The following is a 16,988-nucleotide window of genomic DNA, read 5'->3' as shown; positions in this document are numbered from 1 at the left end:
CAGGCTCCTCTGTCCATGGAATTCTCCAGGCAAGAATACTGGCATGGGTTGCATTCCCTTCTCCAAGGGATCTTCCTGACCCATGGATCAAACCTGGGTCTCCAACATTGCAGGCAAACTCTTTACCATCCGAGCCTCCAGTGTCCATAAATATACTTTAAAGACGATCCAGAAATTTGTGCTGGTTGAATGTTCAGGAATCTTAGAGGGAATATGGCTGATGCAAGTGCCAGGAAAACCACAGAGTCCAAGTACTTCCACTGGGCGTTATCCTCTTCATGTGAATAGCATGTGTGTACATGAACCTGGGACCCATTAACAGGAACTTGGGCTTCCCTGGTGGCTCAGACGGTAAAGCGTCTGCCTGCAATGCAGGAGACCCGGGTTCGATTCCTGGGTTGGGAAGATCCCCTGGAGAAGGAAATGGCAGTCGACTCCAGCACTCTTTCCTGAAAAATCCCATGGACAGAGGAGCCTGATAGGCTACAGTCCATGGGGTCGCAAAGAGTCAGACACGACTGAGCAACTTCACTTTCACTTTTCACTGGACTTATTGATAGTTTGGCCAATGTAATCTTGGAGAAATGATTAACCAACACAGTGGTGACTGGATATACCTGAATCCTCTTAGAAACAGACCCTTGGACATTTGGCAACTGCATACTCTAGCATTCCGCCTTCACAGTGTCCAGGGTCTGCGTGAGGCTCCTGCAGGCAACACTTCAGCTGTTAGGAAATGCAGCAGAAGCCAGAGAATTGGCTGAGGCTTCCCACCTGGATCAGCAAAGCCTTTCTCTAACAGCCTTGCTGATTTGGGGGGTAAAGGGATTTCTGCAGTGAAAGGCTAAGTCCTTGGCGTGGTTTCAGGGTCCCTAATGGATGTGCCAAAGTCTCTGGCTGCCAGACTCCTCACAAAATAATCATTATTTAGATGCTGCTGAAGATAATTAATTTGGGCTTTGGAAGGTTTCCTGCTTGCTGCATTCAATTCGAAAGGCCGCCTCCTCTCAGTATGTGCCTGTAAACACAATCCCTGGAATGACAAAAGAGGATAATAAAAGTCAAAAGTGTTGCCAGCACTGGCCTTTTGAACTAATGCCAAGTTTCCATGGAAGTGGGCATTGAGGTGGATGGATTTGTTTTCTTCTCTACTGGAGTGATGAGGTTTTCGTCATGCGCCGGTTGGTTTGGAGCCTTTAGAACAGTGGCCCCAGACGCGTTTCCATCGAGAACACATGGGAAGCCAGAGACACACAGGGAGCCTTGCACGTGGCTTTGTCCGTGAGCCTGTTCTGTTCAAGCCAACCGAGCAGAACTACACAACACAGCGGCAGGCCAGCCAGAAAAGATTTGTTCAGGATCACCCTGGAGTTTTGACTCCTAAGATGGAAAAGAATGCAGAGTGGAGAGTCTTTTTTTCTTTTTTCCATTTTATGGCCACACCCCACAGCCTACAGGATCTTAGTTCCCCAACCCACATCCCCTGCAATGGAAGTGTGGAGTCTTAACCACTGGACCACCAGGGAGGCCCCAAGAGTCTTTCTAAAGGCTGACTTTAGAGCAGGAAAGCTGAAGCAATCAGCAGAGGTGTCCTGTTCAGATGACACGGGGCTCTTTCCATTCGCTCATTTGTCAAATATTTATTGTGTACCTACTGCGTGTACATAGGCTTCTAGGCCCTGAGGATACATAAATAGCAGTCAGTAACACAGATAAAATCTCTGTCCACCTGGATCTTCCCTTCTAAAGGATGGAGACAATAAGCAAATAGGTGAATAGAGCGCATCAGGAAGTGATAAGTGCTGTGAGAAAAATAAGGCAGGTTACGGGGGAGGGAGTGCCCGGGGGAGGGTGGTGCGTCGCTGTTTTATGTAGGTGGACAGGGTGGTCATCTCTGGTAGGGTGAGATGGAGGAGCACCATGATTTGAAGGATGCTGGGGAGTGGGTCGTGTAGGCAATGTGGGGGTATGTCCGGCAGACAGAGAGTGAAGGGCCTAATGCGGGAGCTGGCTCAGCCTGTGCAGGGGCTGGTGTGGAGGTGCAGGGGCTGGAACAGATGGGGTTGCGGATCATGGTGCAAGGGGAGGTCCGAGAGAGCTGAGGCAGAGTTGTGGATAATGACGGGCTTCTCGGGCCCTCTGAGGTGGGAGACTTTGGAGGAGTTTGAGCAGAGGAGCCTGGCGATCTGAGGCAAATGTAACAAGAGTACTCCGGCCACTGTGTGAAGATGGCATGATGGCTGATGACAAGGATGGAAGCGGTCCCGATGAAGGCGCGATGCACAGACTGGGAGGGCGGGTGCAGAGATGGAGGGAGGCAGTCAGGTTCTGGGTGTATTCTGAAGGCAGAACCATCAGGACTGCATGAGGGATGAGTCAATGGATTAGATATCAAGGGCACAAGAAAGAGAGACATGAAGGACAGCTCCACGCCTTTAGGTCCGCTCAGCCAGAAGAAGGGAGTTGTTATCTGTTGAACGGGGGCCCCCGGAGGTAAAGCCAGTTTTGGACTTAAGTCTGAGATGAGAGTCTTAGATACCCAGGTGGAGAAGCTGAGTAGACAAATGTGAGTGAAGGATCGAGTCCTTGGGGCTGCTGCTAGAAGACAGCCAGTGCGGGTGGATCAGCCCTGCCTTATGTTGCCTTAAAATAGAGAGTCAGGCAGAGTCAGGGTCGGGGCTTTCCACCTCCTGGGGATTTACTTGGAGAGGTCACAAAAAAGTAGGGCCCTCATCTGGTTGGCAAATGTCTGGGTGTGGTTTGTAACTAGACAGAGGGTCCTGTACTCTTTACCTGATGCACCAGTCCAAACCTTTCCGAATACCCCACCCCCACCCCACTCCGTAGAAGCAACTACCATAGGGGTCTTCTCCTTGCAAAGCTACCACCTTGCCGCCTGTTTACTTTCTGCTTGTTACCTTAAAACTGGGCAATCCAGAGAACACTGTTTTTGTACTGAGACTGGTACTTAAATCTTGGCTTTATTGCATGCTAGCTGTGTGACCTCAGGGAAGTCTCTTAACCTCTGTGAGCTTCAGTTTCCTCATGACTACATAGCTCACATTCATTTGATAATCAAATGGTATTATGTATGCAGAGAGGCTACCCCTGTGTGTGGCAAATAAGAGGTAATTGTAATAGTAAGAAATGTGTGTTGGCCACTATTTTGTACATCTTTAATTATATATTTACTTAAACATCACAGCAATCCATGAGATGGAAACTGTTGTTATTTCTACTTTACAGATAAAGTTAAGTAACTTGGCCAGCTAGTTACTCAGGTAGGCTGAATCTAGGAATTATTCATTTAACTACTATGCTTCTTGAAAATACTTTAAAATTTTTCTTCTCTCTCATTTTCAAGTATTTTTATTACATGGTTCAAGTTTTCAATTTGCAGTTTTGTATTTTTCCTTGTTATTAAGTTGTGTTTAGCATCTGACCCTAAGACAACTGTCATCCCCTTTATACTAAAATAGCGGGTTAATGCAGTGGCAAGAAAAGAAAATTCAACATTTCTGGAATACAAAAGATGAGGTCTTATTGCCAACCCTATGGGAAGCCCAGTCAGTGTAGCTGGGCATATAAAGCAAACTGGAGACATGACTTTTTCTCCTTGAACAAATAAGAAAATGTGTTTGGAAAGCCGAGAAAATCTGAAAAGAGAATGAGGGATCTGCATGTTAGAGTGTTAGGAGAAATTAAAATCTGTTTGTACTCTGTGTGTGTGCATATGTATACATATATGTGAAAGTGTATGCCTGGGCATGTCTGAAGGTGTGTGGGTGTCTGTGAATGCATATGTATAAGGGGTGTGTGTGTGTGTGTGTGTGTGTGTGTGTGTGCCTTTGGAAGATGTAACACTTATTGACTACCAGAGGAGTTGGCTCAGTGGGTTGTTTGACACAAAAGGATGAGCTCAATTGATGAGATCAATTTTCTGGTTTATGCTTCTTCAAATCATTGAGCTGATGACACTGAGAAGGAAAAACATTGTCCAAGGAAGAAAGAAAATCATGTTTCTCATGAAATAGGTCTATCATATTTAGCACATAAAAGTACAGGGCTCCCAGTTAAAATTGACCTATCAATAAAATTAACCAATAATTTTTTAGTATAAATATGTCCCATATTTGGGACATTTTTTACCAAAAAAATTACTTATCTGAAATTAACATCTTACAGGACATGCTGTGTTTTATCTGGAAACCTAACCATGAAAGAGAATGAAGGTAAATAGCTGTGGATTTTTTAAAAATTGTTTAAAATCCACAAACCTTTTGTGCACTAGAAAGGAGTTTTGGTTCTGGCTGGACCATCAACTCATTTTTATTTTTCTCTTTCGTGTAGTTTCTTAAGAATTTGGCACCACCATCTGTGAAATGGGGAAATAATCTGATAAGCATTCTATCATCTTCCCAGGGGAAAACCCTGTAGAATTTCACATCTGTATTCCCATGTATAATTGCCTGGTGCACCTCCTCTTCATTCTCCACTCCAGTTAAAAAATCAATTAATACTTTTAAAAAAGCATTCTTATAATAGGTCTTAATAGACAGTATCCTGTGGTGTTCACTTTCTTCCTTCTTTTTCCCCTCTCTCTAGCTTGCATGGAGACAGAGTTCTCCTTTGAGGGGAGTAGCGAACTGTGGGAAGCCTTTGGAAGAAGTAGAACATTGATGGGAATTCAGAGGGGAAGCTTCCCATGAGCCCCTGGGAAGCAGGCACAGGTGAGGCCCTGGATCCAGCGGGCCCGTGATGGTGTGATAGAGGGGAGGGACCACACAGGACTTCTTTAGGGTAAGCCTCAGGTTCTCTAGTAATTGGTCCCGAGTTTGTGCTGTGACTGTCACTCTCTTGGTGTCTGAGCTGGAACCTCTTGGACCTCTACCTTCCGTATCATGGAATGGCTGAAATACTAGTGCCTCGGTCACAGAGCTGTTGTAAGGACTATTGACAACATTAATAAAGCCAGTGTCTGGGAGCTCCCTAGCGGTTCAGTGGTCAAGACTCTGTGCTTCCACTGCAGGGGGCATGGGTTCAGTTCAATCTCTGATCAGGGAACAAAGATCCGACGTTCCCAATTGCCGAAAAACAAAACAAAACAAAAACAAGACAAAGAGCATATCTGGCTCTCAGCAAAATGTTAGTCATTATTATTATTTCTTGTTGCCTGGGTGATTTTTCCTAGTAAGTTCAGTTATAATTTTTATTAATAACCTTTTCTGATCATAGATGTAATGCATGTTCACAGAACAATATGTAGGAACACAGAAAAACTACATTAAAATTAAATCAGAAATACTCCATAAAGCCATTTCTGGTTTTTAAATTTTTCTCTGTATGTAATAGTGGTCCTCAGTGCTGACAGTACATCAGAACAACCTGGGAAGCTTTTTAAAATAAAGATGCCAAACCAGAGCCAATAAATCAGAACCTCTAGGGGTAGGGAGGAGAAGGCAATGGCAACCCACTCCTGTACTTTTGCCTGGAAAATCCCATGGACAGAGGAGGCTGGTAGGCTGCAGTCCATGGGGTCGCTAAGAGTCGGACACGACTGAGCGACTTCACTTTCACTTTTCACTTTCATGCATTAGAGAAGGAAATGGCAACCCACTCCAGTATTCTTGCCTGGAGAATCTCAGGGACGGCGGAGCCTGGTGGGCTGCCGTCTATGGGGTCGCACAGAGTCGGACACGACTGAAGCGACTTAACAGCAGCAGCAGCAGCAGGGGTAGGGATGATGGGTCTGTGTTTGAAAAAAAAAAAAAAATCCAGAACATTCTATTGCAAAGCCAGAGGGTGGGATGATTTGGGAGAATGACATTCTAACATGTATACTATCATGTGAATTGAATCGCCAGTCTATGTCTGACGCAGGATGCAGCATGCTTGGGGCTGGTGCATGGGGATGACCCAGAAAGATGTTATGGGGAGGGAGGTGGGAGGGGGGTTCATGTTTGGGAATGCATGTAAGAATTAAAGATTTTAAAATTTAAAAAATAAAAAACTAAAAAAATAAAAAAATTTAAAAAAAAAAACAAAGCCAGTTTTAAATCCCTGGCACTCAACTCATGCCTATTGCTTGCCTGTCTGTATCTCTCTTGTAGTTTTCAAAAATTGGACAATATTGTACGTTCAGTTTTGTAAACTGCTTTTGTCAAGCTGCTTTATCTCTCATCATCATTATTTTTCTACAGTGTCTTATGTTTTTTCCTTACGGCTTCAGCTGTGGTTTCTAATAAGCTCCGACCCACTGCTTTTCACCCAGCTGTCTTCTCACAGAATGAATCCATTTAAAAATGTCATCACTCCTGCCTTCTGACGGCCTTCTAATCTGCCACAGTGGATGAACGGAGACCTCATCATCATTATTCATTCTCTCCCTCTCTTGGATTTCGGCTCCCTAACTGACGGCCAGGGGTGACTCTGGCCCTTGGTTGTTCTCTGCAGTTTTGTGGCTAAAGCTTGAGATTATGCTGGCGGAAATGCCGGTGTGGGTTCACACATTTTCTTCCCTAAAATATTAATGTGACTTATAACACTGTTTTTCATTTAGTGCTCAGCCAACCATGGGGGTGGTGATTTCAGCTCAGAACAACCTCCAAGGACTCTAAGGGGAAATTTTCTTGGCTGTCCAACTGACATTTTAGGAAAATAAAATAACATTAAAACACCATAAAAAAAATTCCTTGTAGACAGCTGTCTCCAGTTACTGATGAATGAGACTGGGCGCAGGGTGAGAGAGGGCCCTAAACCAATCAAGAAGTAAACACCTAACCATTTATGCCCATCCTCCTGCCAATATATGAAATGAGTGAAATAAATGCAGCTGTCACAGGACAGCAATTGTCGCCCTGACTTTCCAGCCCGCCACACTGACCCTTCAGCTGCTGAGTGGAAGCGCAAGTGATGGTTGTTTGAAAAGTTTTAAAAACATTGCAAGCCAGAGGTTTCTCAAGAAGCGCCCTAGGTCTTATTTGTATGGAAAAGGAAGAAGCATGAACTACCGCAGGTGATTAACTGGTCTTCAAGTGGGGAAACCAGAGGAGGTCTCTACCCCAGAGCTGGCCCATCTGCTTTGGTCTCTGGCTGCGCCAGCCATAAAGGGACTGCAGGCCCCTCTAAGGACCCAGGACATGGCGCAGAGAGGCCTGACCCCTTCAGCGTTCAGCGAATGAAGAGATGCAGATGGACGCTGCTCACAGTTACTGAGAAACAATGTGCCCGGCTCTCACAAGGCTGATTGAGAAAATATTGGAGAACAGCCTCTTCTCTGGGAAAGGAAGTATTTTGCTGCTGCTGCTGCTGCTAAGCCGTATCAGTCGTGTCCGACTCTGTGCGACCCCATAGACGGCAGCCCAACAGGCTCCTCTGTCCCTGGGATTCTCCAGGCAAGAATACTGGAGTGGGTTGCCATTTCCTTCTCCAAGCATTTTGAATGATGCTGATAGGACGGCTTTCTGTTTTAGAGTAAAAAAAGATGAAGATTATTAGGAAAATGAAGCCCATCTAGTTAATTAGGGGTGTGCTGGCCTAATTGCCCTCCTTGCATGCCTTGGAAACAAGAGTCTTAAATAAGTGGATACTTTTTTGCAGTGGGGAGAATGTGGGTGTTGTGTTTATATGGACTAGGAAGTTCTGCTTACCAACCGGTTACCTCGTGTCTCTAAGCCTGTTTCTTCCTCTATATAGGGGGATAGGTACCCACCTCACAGGGCAAGGCTAACTGGATGAGTGTAAGCAGTGTGACTCAGAGCTCAGTCCACGACAGGGAAGGCTGGTGGCCCTGACTGAGGCTGACCCGCTGAGTGTTCTGATTTAATGGTTTGCTAAGCCTGTGTCAGCACTACCCTGCTTTGGTTGGTTGTTTAGCAAGCCCTAATGGTTGACTGGAAGCTTCTCCTCTGTGGGGCAGTTTGTACTGCAATTCTTTTTTATCCCAAGTAATGGAAATTTCAGGATCCCAGGAGGCAGAGACCAGTCAAAAGGGTTTTGCACTTCCTTTATCCCTATTATACCAGATGTACCACCCAGGTAGCAGCCTTACGGCTCCTTCTTCAGCCTTAACCTGGGCTTCTTCTGTTTTCCAAGCTATCCTCCCCTGGGGTGGGGGGTGGTACCTCCCATTTGGCGGTGACGGCAGACAGCAGAGGAGTTTCCCCAGGATCCAACCAAGTCTATGCAAGTCCATCCAGTGACCGTGCCAGGGAGGGCAGGCTTGCCAGCCCTCTTTGTTAATTTCCTCAGAGCAGTAATTGAGTGCCCCTGGTAATCTTTCATTTCAGTTCTCCTTCCTGGATGCTGGGGCTTTCCATCTGGCTCAGTGGTAAAGAACCCGAGTATCAGTGAAGAACATGCAGGAGATGAGGGTTCCATCCCTGGGTCGGGAAGATCCCCTGGAGGAGGAAATGGCAACCCACTCCAGTATTCTTGCCTGGAAAATCCCACGGACAGAGGAGCCTGGCAGGCTACAGTCTATAGGGTCACAAAGATCCAGACAGGACTGAGCATGTTATGTTACGTTATGCTTCTGGATGCTGAAGAAATGGTTTCTTTTCATTCTTGAATTGAAGAGGAAAAGTAGGCAAGAATGATTTCTAAACAAAGCACAATTTTAAGCAGAGCATTTATGTACCTACATTCTCCTTCCTTGTTACAGATAGACAACCTTCCTCTGGGAGGGGACTAAGATCTTATTGTCAAAACAACAGATATTGACTGTGATCTGTTCATTGCTTTTGGTTTTCATGAGGAAAAATAAGAGATTGTTATATGGATGCCTAAGAGAGGGCCTCAGGCACCATTCAGAGAATTTTCCATGATTGGAGCTAACATTCCCAAGCACCAACTACTGCCCAGTAATATGCTAGATACGTCCTGAAATTACTTCACAGCAACTCCTCCCAATTTTTACAAAACTGAAGTATAGTTGGTTTATAATACTATATTAGTTTTGAGTGTACAGCATAGTGATTCAGTGTTTTTACAGGTAGCTGTTGCCCTTTTAAAGACAGGAGAACTGAGGTGTTTAGCTGGAAGAACCTAGAGGGGAATGAAGGGAAAGTATGTCTAGTCGTGGGAAATATGATGATAAAACTTGCCCTCTGAAAAGAAAAGGATCAGCACAACCAGAGGATGAAAGCCACTCTGAGCCTGGGTTCTGGCCAAATCTGGCCAACAAAGGACTCAAAGGGACTAATGAACCTACTGGATAAGTTGAGATTCTTAGATGCAAGTGACAAAAATCAAACTCAAGCTAGCTTAAGCTTAAAAGGGAAGCAGTACACTGGTTTGGGGAGTGGGGAGCCAGGAGTAGGTTTGAGACATAACATGCGCTCTCTGTCTTCTCTTTTCTTGTCCTCCGTGTGTCAGCCTTCCTACCATTACAGTCAGGCTTCCTATATGCAGCCAGCCTTTTAAGACCCAGCTCTACAAGCTTCCCTGGTGGCTCAGAGGTTAAAGCATCTGCCTGCAATGCAGGAGACCCAGGTTCAATCTCTGGGTTGGGAAGATCCCCTGAAGAAGGAAATGGCAACCCACTGCAGTTCTCTTGCATGGAAAATCCTGTGGACAGAGGAGCCTGGTGGGCTACAGTCCATGGGGTCCCAAAGAGTTGGACCCAGCTGAGTGACTAACACTTTTACTTTTCTGCAAGCCTAGCAGAAAAAGCAAGTTCACTCAATGCATATCAAATGTCCAAGGTAAGTACTGCATACAAATGCAGAGAAAGGTTCTGATAAGTCCTTTCTGTGTGGCATGCCAGCTGCTGTACCAGTTACCATCACCGTCGTCAGAGTGATTGGGTACCATGGTAAGCAAGCCTGTGGTCAGCATGGGGCAGTAAACAGTGAGCTGACAACTCCACATGAGCTTTATGGACTGGGGATGAGGAGTTCCCCACACAAGTCAGAGAAGCAGAGCAGGCAAAATAGTAGATGCCTATCAAGCCCCTGAACTGAGGAGGAGCATCTGAGTGATGCTGTTTCCATACTAATGCTTCTGTACCCTTAGTTACTCTGCACACCATGATATCACACCACATATATTAGTGTGCTAGAGCTGCCATAGCAAAATACTGCAGGCTGAGTCACTTAAGCAGGGATTTATTTTCTTATAATTTGGGAGGCTAGAAGTCTGAGATGTGGGTGCCAGCAAGGTTGGGTTCTGGCGAGAACCCTCTCCCTGGCTTGCAGAGCTCTGCCTCCTTGCTGTGTGCCCACGTGGCCTTTCCCCAGTGTGTGCACATAAAGAGAGCACCAGTTTCTCTTCCTCTTCTTATAAGGACTCCAGTCCTATTAGATCAGGACTCTACACTTGATGACCTCACTTAACCTTAATCTTCCTGAATGGCCCTGTGTCCAGTACAGTCACATGGGGGTTAAGGCTTTAAGATATGAATTTGGCAAGGACATAATTCAGTCTATTGCATCCTGGGAACTAGATACTTCCAGAAACTATAATCCATCTCTGTTTCAGAGACATCTTCTGTTGGAAAATGATTACGAGAAATATTTGAAATTCTGAGTAAGTGAAACTCAAAAGGAAAGAACTTGCATTGTCTAGATTCTAAGCTCCAGTATTTCAGCACGAGACACAGCAGTTGGCCCTCAGAAACATGTGAACTGACAAAAGGTGGTCTTTCCTAAAGACGTAATAATGTCAGTAGTTTGTGGGCCTTCATTTGATCCCTGTTGAGAACACAAGGGAGGGAGGGAGGCCCCTGTTGTCATTCAGGGCTGACTAGTCTGGAATTTTTATGAGGCAGTCAGTTAATTTTCTGTTGCTCCTTCCCCTGTCTGGTTCTGCTTCTGAAGACACAGCTACTAATGATCAGCTCTGGTGGTCTCTCTGCACTGTCCTTAGAGAAATCAAGTTTTACACATGGGCTATGGTGTGATAAAAGCATATTCAACAAAATAAAATATCGTATAGATACACATGCACATGTGACCAATTAGTTTAATAATAATAGCCTCAGAACAACTCTCATTCTCAGGCTTTTTAGAATTTCCTCTTAAAAGCTAGCACAGTTTTTATCATGTTGTTCTGGGGCTCATCTGTTTATTCTCTTTTCTGGGTTTTGGTTTTCACATCTAGTCATAATTTCATAGGGGTGGAAAAATGTCCCCCTCTTCCCTTCTACAGTAGTTTCTTTGGCTGGCCTAATATGTAAGTTGACTTAAGGCAGATGAACAGGAAGAAAACACTTAATGCTGTATGAACGGGAATCCCATAAAAGTATGAGACCCAAACTGGCAGCTTTTATACCTTTTACACACAAAAACCAGTAAATTTATAAAGAATTCACAAAGGATTTTGGACTTAGAGTAGCAAATTAGTGAAGATGTAACAAAATTTGTTTATATAGCCTTCCCTGTCCTAAATTCCCTATTTCTGGTGAGAAAAAATATCTTATACCTTCCTGGGACAGGGAAGGTAGCTTTGGGATGAGAGATTTGTTTCCTGCCTTCAGGGGGACAGAGAAGAGTCAGAGTGTCCTTAAACTGGCTGTTTCTCAAGTAACTGTAGTTCAGAATAATCAGTATGCCACGGTATAATGTTTGAGGGTAGCATAGTCTGCTCCCCTTCGGTTTTTCTGCTGAATTAAAGCCTCTGTATTTCCTTAGATGTTTAAGAATAAGGAGACCAGGTGTGACTGCTTCAGAAGCGCACCCATTTCCATGGAGCACAGGAGGGTGTTCTGGCCTACCCAGGCCTGAATGGGCCCCAGCGCTGCCCCCAGCTCTGTGGCTCTGCGCTGGCTTATCTTTCTCAGTCTCTTAAAGTTGTAGGATGTATGGAATGTATGTATAGCCCAGTGCCTGTCCACAGTAAATGCTCTAAAATAAAAACTGCTATAACGACCCCTCCCTTTTGCAAATCGCTCACTGTCCCAAATGTTGGGATCTAAACCTTCAATGCCTTCAGGACCAGGAAGGTCATTTAAATGTGTATATACCCGGTATGGGACAACAGAGAATGGAGGAAACCCTAGCTAAGTTGGGGAGTCCGTGCTTTGCTAAAAGAAAGTCAGATATTTTATACCGGGAAGGAAGGAAGGGAGGGAGGGAGGCAGGGGTGAAGATGCCACTGCACGTTTCTGCCAGCTGGATTTGGCCCTGGAGCCACCAGTTTGCAACCCTTACTCTGATTTAAAGGTGAGTATAATTTTCTTCAAGTCTGTAGATTTTATAGAAAGTCTCAGTTTTCCCTCAAAAAAAAGGTGAGTATATTTTAAGGAGCTGAGTGAGTTACGTAAAAGAAACAAATCCGAAGTCTTAACCTTCAACATTCAGCTGTGAGTGCAAAGGAAATTCCTCGTAAAATTTCTAACTAAAGAGGAGTCAGGTCACTGTGCATTCATTGTGAATCAAGACAGTGATGTGCTTGCTAAAAAAGCCAGTTCTCCCTTAGGATCCATTTATAAAAATATAAATGCTTAAAATCATTTGTGAATGAATCAGGAGATGAAACAACCACCAAACAAGCAAGATGGTGCCTCGTTCTGGTCTATGTGGACCAGAAGCCCCCAGAGTCCTGGACTCCATTCAGGGGGTACAGCGAAAGAGGAAAAGGGAGCTGGAGCCCCAGAGAGGAAGACTGGCAACTGGAGCTCACTCAGAGGGAACGGCTGAGGGGGTACTGGAATTGCATCAGGAATAAGTGAAGGAAATATAGATGTTTATCCCAAAGAAACAAATGCTCAAGAGGGTTACCACAGCATCAGTGTTGATGACATTCATTTTTGAAATTCATTTATTTATTTTTGGCTGTGCTGGGTCTTCATTGCTGCATGAGAGCTTTCTCTAGTTGTGGCAAGGGGGGCTACCTCTAGTTGCAGAACCCAGGCTTCTTGTTGTGGAGCACAGGCTCTAGGGTGTGTGGCTTCAGTGGTCGTGGTGCACGAGCTTGCTTGCTTTGTGGTATGTGGGATCTTCCTGGACCAGGGATCGAACCTGTGTCCCCTGCACTGGCAGGTAGATTCTTAACCACTGGACCACCAGGAAGTCCCCATTTATTGAGTTTTAGGAACCATATATGTATGATGACATTGCCGACAGTGATTGAATCTCATGCAACAGGTTCCTTAAGTATATTATTTCATTCAGTCCCCACAACAACCCTATGAAACTGGCAGTATTAGTATGCCTTTTTTGCAGATGAGGAATCTGGCATAGGAAGATTAAATTGTCCGAGATCACTCAATCAACAAATGGGGAAGCTGAGAGTCAGTCCATCCATGCAATCTCCCCATAGAGCCCACAGGCTTAACCGAACACCATTAGCTGTCCTCCATTATTTAAAGGGATATTAATAACCTTATTGTTTCCAATTCCAAAAGAGAGACAAAAGTAAGAAAAGACAGAAACAGACTCAGCTCAACACAAGGGAGGCCTTTCAAACGTCTGGAGATGGAACAGGTTTTTTCAGTGTGTGCTTTCAAATGCCCAGAGATGGAATGGATTTTTTTCAGTGTGTTCAAGTAGGGGCCAGATGACTCAGCCAAGATTTCAGAGAGAGGATTCCAGAATGGATGAGAGCAGATGGCCTCCAAGTTTCCTCCCCACTCTTGATTCTGTCATGGTCTGAGGCTTGAGGCCTCCCCAGGAAGGTCTCCGTAGGTCAGCAAGGGGCAGCAGTAGAAAGGTGCCTGAGAGGGAGGCACGTGTCTAAGGGCTTTGCTGCTGCTGCTGCTGCTGCTGCTGCTGCTGCTGCTAAGCCACTTCAGTCGTGGCCGACTCTGGGCGACCCCAGAGACAGTAGCCCACCAGGCTCCCCCGTCCCTGGGATTCTCCAGGCAAGAACACTGGAGTGGGTTGCCATGTCCTTCTCCAATGATGAAAGTGAAAAGTGAAAGTGAAGTCGCTCAGTCATGTCCGACTCTTGGCGACCCCATGGACTGCAGCCCACCAGGCTCCTCCATCCATGGGATTTTCCAGGCAAGAGTACTGGAGTGGGGTGCCATCGCCTTCTCCTCTAAGGGCTTTACCTGTGTTAATTCGCTCAGTTCTCAAAACAGCTGAATGAACAGATACTGCTAATGTCATTGTTCCCCTTTTACAACTTCAAAAACGGAAACATATGGTAGCTTCATAATTTATCTAAAGTCACGCAGCTAATACATACTAAAGCCAGGATTTGAATTTAGGCAGTCTGAATCCAAAGCCTGTGCTCATAATCATTTCTGTATAAAATCTCTTATTAAGGGGACGTGTAATTTGAAAAACATTCCTTTTAGTTCCCTCTGTCACCCCACCAAGATTTTTGATACATCTCCTTCCCAACTTGCAAACCACTGTATTATTAGAAGTTAATGGCAGCAGTTGTCCATGGAACATTCTGACTTTGTCAGCTGATATTTTACAGGGTCTGATTCTTCTGCTTCGGAAATAGGATCTGAGACAGGGGGTTCCCAAATGCATCATATACTCCTACAGACTAATCAAACTGTTGTGAGTGTTCATTTTCTCAGAAGTCCCAACTGAAGGTATAAACAATAATGTCCTACTCACAATATATGTCTGGTTCCTATTTAAGTATTACCTCCACCGTGGGAAACATTGAATTTCTATACTTCTTCTACAGAAGCAAGGCTGAACTCTACAGCAGTGATGTCTGCATGTTGAGTTCCCTGATGATTAAGGTGGAAGTTGGTAACAGTAGAGTCTGCACTTAATACATTGTTCTTCTTGTTCAGTCACTAAGTCATGTCTGACTCTTTGCAACCCCAGGAACTGTAGCATACCAGGCTTCCCTGTCCTTTCCCATCTCCCAGAGCTTGCTCACACTCATGTCCATTGAGTTGATGATGCCATCCAGCCATCTCATCCTCTGTCCCCCTCTTCTCCTCCTGCCCTCAGTCTTTCCTAGCATCAGGGTCTTTTCCAAAGAGTCAGCTCTTCGCATCAGGTGGCCAAAGTATTGAGACACTTGATACATAGCAGATGCTTAATATGTATTTCAAACTGTGGTGTTGGAGAAGACTCTTTCTTGAGAGTCCCTTGGAACTGCAAAGAGACCAAACCAGTCAATCCTAAAGAAAATCAACCCTGAATGTTAATTTGAAGAACTGATGCTGAAGCTGAAGCTCCAGTACTTTGGTTGGAATACAAATACAAGCTGGAATCAAGGCTGCCGGGAGAAATATCAATAAGTTCAGATACACAGATGACACCACTCTTATGACAGAAAGTGAAAAAGAACTAAAGAGCCTCTTGATGAAAGTGAAAGATGAAAGTGAAAAAGTTGGCTTAAAACTCAACATTCAAAAAAATAAGATCATGGCATCCGGTCCCATCACTTCATGGCAAATAGATGGGGAAACAATGGAAACAGTAAGAGATTTTCTTTTTGGGGGCTCCAAAATCACTGCAGATGGTGACTACAGCCATGAAATTAAAAGACACTTGCTCTCTAGAAGAAAAGCTATGACCAACCTAGATAGCATATTAAAAAGCAGAGACATTACTTTGCTAACAATGGTCCATCTAGTCAAAACGGTGGTTTTCCAGTAGTTATGTATGGATGTGAGAGCTGGATTACAAAGAAAGCTGAACGCTGAAGAACTGATGCTTTTGAACTGTGATGTTGGAGAAGACTCTTGAGAGTCTCTTGGACTGCAAGGAGATCAAACCATTCAATTCTAAAGGAAATCAGTCCTGAATATTCATTGGAAGGACTGATGCTGAAGCTGAAACTCCAATATTTTGGTCACCTGATCCAAAGAACTGACTCATTTGAAAAGACCCTGATGCTGGGAAAGATTGAAGGCAGGAGGAGAAGGGGACAAGAGAGGATGAGATAGTTGGATGGCATCACCGACACGATGGACATGAATTTGAGCAAGCTCTGGGAGTTGGTGATGGACAGGGAAGCCTGGTGTGCTGCAGTTCATGGGGTTGCAAAGAGTCAGACATGACTGAGTGACTGAACAACAATATGTATTTGCTTAATACATGTGATCAATTGGAATTTGTTGACTCTAAGGGAATGAAGGTGTCACGGTTATTTATTTTTCCTCATGGTACTTTTGGGGCTCTGACAGTAGATAGCTAGTCCTATTTAATTTTTTTTTTTTCCTCCAAGAGATTCGTGCTTCCAGTAACTGGGCAAACACAATTAGCGCATCTTCTCAAGTATGTTACATTCCTGACTGTAAAAGTCTTTCTTAAGAAAAAATGTTGTTTTTATTTAGACAAATACTATGCTTCCGACCTGCTTTTACGCTAGGTCTCTTTTCCTCGGTATTCAAAGAAACCATTGCTGGTCCAATTAGGACACGGAACATGAATTGTTAAAGAACTGATTCACTCTGTAGATAAAGATGCCAGCTTTTGCGTCTAAGGAGACTGCTGGATTCATTGTGTGCAAGGACAGGCTGCTCCTTGCCTGGCTTATTTACTGTGTGTTTAATTAGCTGCAGGGACTTTGATGGCAGTCAGTGTTCCAAAGGTGGAGAGACGTGCACTTGTTAGGTGATGTCGAAGAGCTTTGACACTGGGTCTGCACTTTTATCGCTCCTCCCATTTCCACTCAGGGACTGAGGTTTGTACCTCTCTATGGCAAAACTGTCATCTTCCCCATGGCCCCAGGGCATAGAACTTTGTGGGCTCCTCAGTGGTGTAGCTTAGCACAGCGCCTAACACACAGGGAATGCTTCAGAAATACTGGTTGAGTTATTCAGCTGAGGCCCATTCAGAAGCCACAGACCCGTTTCATCCTCTCTCTTATCTCCATGTACTGCCGGTCTCAAAACCCTGTGTAGTCTTCCCAGAGGTCATAGTCAGGATATATTTTTTATTATTTATTTATTATTCATTCAGTCAGTCATGCCTGGTTTTAACTGTGGCACTCTGGATCTCTGATTTTCCCTGTGGCACTCTGGATCTCTGATTTTCCCTGTGGCATGCGAACGGCAAAATCTTAGTTGCAGCATGTGGGATCTAGTCCCTGAGCAGGAACTGAATCAGGGCCCCTGCATTGGG

The 16,988-nt window shown here is 44.7% G+C and overlaps 1 non-coding gene across 1 annotated transcript; it reads left to right on the top strand.

Moving 5' to 3' along the window:
- Window positions 1-333: 333 nt before the first annotated feature.
- Window positions 334-405, top strand: TRNAC-GCA (transfer RNA cysteine (anticodon GCA)). The gene has a single exon. It is a non-coding gene; the product is annotated as a tRNA-Cys (tRNA).
- Window positions 406-16,988: the final 16,583 nt, after the last annotated feature.

The sequence above is a fragment of the Ovis aries genome, chromosome 3, assembly GCF_016772045.2.
Source record: "Ovis aries strain OAR_USU_Benz2616 breed Rambouillet chromosome 3, ARS-UI_Ramb_v3.0, whole genome shotgun sequence".
NCBI classification, from domain to species: domain Eukaryota; kingdom Metazoa; phylum Chordata; class Mammalia; order Artiodactyla; family Bovidae; genus Ovis; species Ovis aries.
The sequence above is the reverse complement of the archived record's forward strand: the minus strand, read 5'-3'. Positions and strand labels throughout refer to the sequence as shown.